This window comes from Nannospalax galili, unplaced genomic scaffold, assembly GCF_000622305.1.
Source record: "Nannospalax galili isolate Female #2095 unplaced genomic scaffold, S.galili_v1.0 scaffold8496, whole genome shotgun sequence".
In the NCBI taxonomy this organism is placed as follows: domain Eukaryota; kingdom Metazoa; phylum Chordata; class Mammalia; order Rodentia; family Spalacidae; genus Nannospalax; species Nannospalax galili.
In genome coordinates, this window is record NW_008338061.1 from 33,077 (window position 1) to 39,121 (window position 6,045).

Sequence of the window (6,045 nt, forward strand, 5' to 3'; positions counted from 1 at the left end):
TTCTCTCTGTGTGTGTGTGTGTGTGTGTGTGTGCATTCTCTCTCTCTCTCTTGTGTGTGTGTGTGTGTGTGTGTGTGTGTGTGTGTCCATCTGTCTCTATTGCACTATTTCTCCCACTATTTCTCCCACTGAAAAGCAAGTACTATGTCCAAAATCTCAAACCCCTCCAAAAAAATCTATAGGATAATTAACTGTTTCTATGCAGCTCTTCAGATGCTTATCCAACTTCTGTGACCTTGATGTGGCTCCCAGTGTTTCTGCTTGAGCAATCATTCTTCTGACTTGGCGCCGTGTAGGAAGATTTCCAGCAGCACGCTCAGGTGCAGGTGCTGCGGCGCATGGTTTTGGGGCCGGTGTGCTCTGACGATGTTCCAAAGAGCTGCCAGTATATGCTCTTGACTAAAAGAAAATAAAAAGAAACATTTTAAAATTATAACTATACATATATTTGGTTCATTTAGTGTCAATTATTTAGAAAACTCATATGAGAAAGGGAAGACAAAATATTTTCATTGATATTCACTGTATTTGATCTGATTCATTAAAAGAATGATCCCTTTTTCTGTGTCTTTGTGTTTCGGAGTGTGTGTGTGTGTGTGTGTGTGTGTGTGTGTGTGCAATGGCGATGTCGATCTAGGTTCAGTGGATAAATCCCAATACAAATTAGGTAATCTCTTCCGGCTCATGTAAAATGGGAATCCTTAGGCTCTGAATTTGTGTGTGTGTGTGTGTGTGTGTGTGTCTGACTGCTTCTCTCTCTTCTTTATTCTCTCTCTCTCTCTCTCTCTCTCTCTCTCTCTCTCTCTCTCCCCCCTGTACAAGTATTGTAATTAAAATGCAATCAAAACATTGAGAAGAATTGGATATGTAGATGCAAAGAGCTGGAAGAGGAGGAGGATAGGTGTTTTCCTCCTTATTCTCTGAGTGATGTACTATGCGAAGTGCAGACATTTCCAAAATGGAGCTATGGATGCTATTAAAACATGAGTCATGTGTTTGGATGGGGAGATTTCTATTACAACTCCAGAGATCATGACTCCAGAGGTCACTATAGGACTGTGTTTGAGTCTGTGGGCAGAAAGCCAAAGTTCATATTTTCATAAAGTTGCTGTTTAAAGGCCTTTTGATAGCACTCCCATGTTATCCATCTGTCATTGAAGGGGAAAACTGTTGAGAAACATATAAACTGCATTTTATAATTAAATATTTGCAGAAGAAAAGCAATCACAATGAACAAGGAGCAGCAACAATCTCTATGTGAAAAAAACTGCTGTTAAGTACATCGGGAATGAGAATGTATTTTTTATCTGGGTTTTCAAGGTTATTGACTTTTTAGTATCTGCTCATCTCAGATTCTTTCAACTATAAGCTTGTGCAGGAGATAAAGTCTTATGATGTCAAACTTCAGATGAGGGAGAAAATCCTTGAAAATCATCTAGAATTAAGCCAATGCTTTCTGAAGGTTTTCCTGTAGTGACTTGAACTCACTTTCTGATATCCGTGTAGTCTTAAGAATGTTAAATGCACTACAACAGTCATGTTAATTGACTGAAGAAAAGGCAATTTTTTATAGTGAAAGTTCTAGGGACTTAAATATTTATAAAATGTGTTCCCTTCTTATTAACACACAATTGTGATAATAATTTATAAATGAATAAGATAAAGAATGCACTATTTCTCCCAATAAAAAGCAAGTACTTTGTCCAAAATCTTAAGTCCCTCTGAAAAATCTATAGGATACTTAACTGTTTCTATGCCGCTCTTCAGATGCTTATTCAACTTCCATGACCCTGAGGTGACGCCCAATACTTCTGTTTGAGCAATCATTCTGCTGACACGGGGAGAAGTACGACGATTTCCAGCAGCACATTCACGTGCAAGTGCTGCAGCGCATGGTTTTGGGGCAGGTGTTTTCTGACCAGGTTGCAAAGAGCTTCCAGTTTCTGCTCTTGACTAAAGGAAAATAAAATATTTTAAGTAATTTTGATAACTATACATATAGTATGTTTAATTCATTTAATGTCAATAATTTAGAAAACATATGAGAAAAAGATAGATTAAAATATTTTCATTGATATTAACTGTGTTTGATCTGATTCATTGAAAAAATGATCCCACTGAGAGTGCCTGGCCTGGCCTCCACCTGGTGAGGGGCTGAGAACTCAGCAGACCACCTGAGAGTGCCTGATCTGGCTTCTGCTTGGTTTAGGGGCTGAGACCTCAGAAGACAGCTTGAGAGTGCCTGGATCCAACCTCCATGTGGTGGTGAGATTCCTGAAAGCTTCCCCAAACAGAGCTCCAACCCCTTAAATGGGATTCCCGAGGCCCCTGCTACAGCACCAGGAGTAGACCTTTCTGCATGCAGTAGGGTAGGGCTGAGACCTCAGCAGATAGCCTGAGTGTGCCTGATCTAGCCTCCACTGGGTGTAGGGGCTGAGAACCCAGCACACTTCCTGAGTGTGCCAAAATCAGGCTTCCCCTTTGTGAGCTTCCCAAATTGTGCTCTGATTACCTGCTAGTAGGGGTCCAAATGTTAGAAGGAAGCTTGAGTGTACCTGACTGGAGCCTGGCTTGGCCCTCAGTGGGAGCTTCTGAGTAGCTGATCTGAAGCCCTCAGTTCCCTCCAAAATAAAATCTGAGAGAACCTGAAACCTGGACCAACCAGCTTTATATAACAAGAATATAACAAAGGCACACCAATAATAGAAACAGAAGCAAACTTCAACAAAACAAGGCTTGAGTCTCATACCAGAATCACAAACAACAAAAGAAATCAACATGCCAAAATCACAACAGAAAAATAATAATATGGAAAACCAAAACAGTATGTTCCCACCAAACTCCACCAGTCCTGGAGTCCCCTAGAGATAACCTAGGACACAGAATTTAAAAGAATAATCATAAACATGATCAAGGAATATCTATGAAATTAAAGAACACACAAACAAATCAAAGAATTAAAAGAAATAGGGATACACTTCTGATTGAATTTACAAAAGAGATAGAAAACATTGAAGAAAACACAGACTGAAATGAAGAAGTCAAAAATTCTAAGTCAATTTGAAACAATGGGAGACTCACCTCTAGAATGAAGGAAACAGAAAACAGAATACCAACACTAGAGGATAAATTTGAAGAATTGGACTGCTCAAGCAAAGATTATGAAAAAAATTTTTAAAGCACAGGAATAGAATATGCAGGGAACGTTGGACACCATGAAAAGACCAAATCTGTGTATCATAGGCATAGAGGAAGGAGAATTTCAGGTTAACAGTACTGATCAGATTTTAACAGGATTGTAGAAGAGAATTTCCTAAATTAAGGAAAGACAAACCCATAGAAATATAAGAAGCACATAGAACACCAAATAGGACCAGAAAAGAAATTCCCCCCAGCATATCTGTAGCCAGAAAAATACTTATTCCTCCAAGGGGTGTAAACCAACCTGGGCCGGAGAGTTAGCTGCAGAGAGGGAGCAATGTGGCCAGAGATTGGAAAAGAGGAGGCGGTACACAGCACCTGTGGAAAATCGTCAGGGTGTCCCGCAAGCCTGGAAGCGAGATGGGGCATTTACAAACCTGGGGTGAGACCGCTGGCAAAAGCTAAAGAGACTGTGGGCTCGGTAGGTAAGTGATCGGAATGGGCGCTGCTCAGTTTCTTTGTAAGTCACCCCTCGCTCCCTGCCATAAAGGATATCCCAAACTAATTGTGAGCCCGGGGCCTTGGGAGGGAGCCTCCCAAGAAGTGAAGAGGAAAAAAAAATTTGGGCAACAAAATTGGCGTAGTCCAGCCTGAATAAACAAACCGCAGAAGTCCGGAAGAACTTGGGGCCATGGGCCTGGGAAAGGAGCTCAATTCCAGCTGAGGCGTCTGGTCAGCTCGGTTCAGATTCCCAAATCCAGAAGGGAGGAGATGGGAGCAGCAAAGCCTCCTGTGAGATAACGCAGCCCATCCAGGAGAAGCTGGCAGGAACTCAGGTGAGAGGGCAACTAAACCCCATATGGTTAATGGGGTTAACAATAGTCATGTGGGTTATCCAATGAATTATAAAATATGTAACAAAAAAGGGGTTGGCCAAGCAGAAGTGTGGGCCACAAACATGTTGTAAATGTGGGGAAATAGCCCAGTTGTGGGTATATGAAGATTTGTTAAAGGTTATAGAAAGGCTAAATGCAAGAAAAAGAAAAAAAAGAAAAAGATCTATTACCTTGGTGCTAACCATTGCTCCTTGCCTCTTTAGATATTTTCAGCACCAAAATCCAAAAACTAACTCTTATTAATTTTAATCAGTTGTTACTTTCCTTCCCTCCACATGTACACAAGTGCCTGTCAACCCTTGATATATAAGGAAATTAAACAACCCAGTATTTCACCCAATGGGAAGCAAGTATTATGTCCAAAATCTTAAGCTCCCACCCCCCCCAAAGAATTAGAGGATAACGAACTGTCTCCAGGCAGATCTTCAAAATCTCATCCGAGTACTGTGACATTGAGGCGTCCTCCAAAATTTCTGATTGACCAAGATTTTTGCCTCTGAGGCAACATTCAAGAAGACTTCCAGCAGCACACTCAGGTGCAGGTGCTGCAGAACATGGTTCTGGGGCAGGTGTACTCTGACCAGGTTGCAAAGAGCTTCCAGTTCGTGCTGTGGACTAAAGGAAAATAACAGGGATTTGAATAAGTCTGATAACTATGCATATAATATGTTTGATTTATTTGGTGTCAATAATTCAGAAAACAAATATAAGAAAAAGACAAACTATTTTCACTAATATTGACTGTATTAGATCTGATTTATTACAAAAACGATTACTGGTTTTGTGTGTTTCTGTGTGTGTATTTATGTGTACGTACATGTGTGCATGCATGCAGGCACGCAATGTTGATCTAGGTTCAGTGGATAAAAACCCAGTCAAATTACAAAATGTGTTCTGGCTCATGTAAAAAGGGACTCTCTAGGCTCAGGATTTGTTTGTGTGCATGCGTGTGTGCGTGTGTGTGTGTGTGTCTGTCTGTCTGTCTGTCTGTCTATCTGTATCACTGCTTCTCTCTCTTCTCTATTCTCTCTCTTCCTCTCTCTTCCTCTCTCTCTCTCTATCTCTCTCTCTCTCTCTCTCTGTACAAGTATTGTAATTAAAATGCGATCAAAACATTGAGAAGGATTGGACCTGTAGATGCAAAGAGCTGGAAGAGGAGAAGGATAGGTGTTTTCTTCCTTATTCTGAGTGACGTACTGTGCAAAGTGCAGACATTTCCAAAGTGGAGAAGTGGATGCTATTAAAACACCAGTCATGTGTTTGGATGGGGAGATTCCTATTACAACTCCAGAGATCATGACTCCAGAGGTCACTATGGGACTGTGTTTGAGTCTGTGGGCAGAAAGCCATAGTTCATATTTTCATAAAGTTGCTGTTTAAAGGCCTTTTGATAGCACTCCCATGTTATCCATCTGTCAGTGAAGGGGAAAATGTTGAGAAACATATATTAACTGCATTTGGAATTAATTATTTGCAGGAGGAAAGCAAACACAATGAACAAGGAGCAGCAAACCAAAATGTGAAAAAAACTGAAATCAATGGGTAAAACTCATGCAACCCCTATGGAAAGCAGTGTGGAGAAGTCTTAAAAAACTAAAAATGAACCTACCATATGACCCAGTTATACCTCTCCTTGGCATATATCCAAAGGTTGTATCCTATTGCAGAGACATTTGTACAACCATGTTTGTTCCCGCTCTTTTCACAATAGTTAAGAGATGGAAGACATCATAAGTGCCCTTGAACTGATGAGTGGTTAACAAAAATGTGGTATATTTACACAATGAGGTTCTACTCAGCAGTAAAGATAAAATAATGAAATTTGCAGGTAAATCGGTGGATCTAGAAACTGTTATGCTAAGTGAAATAACATAGATTCAAAAACACAAAAGATGTTCTCCCTCATTTGTGTATCCTAGCACCAAATTCTTATAACAGATGAAATCCCACTGAAATCGAGCCAACATCCTATGGAAAACAGATGATGCAGAGTCCCAAAAGGTCAGTA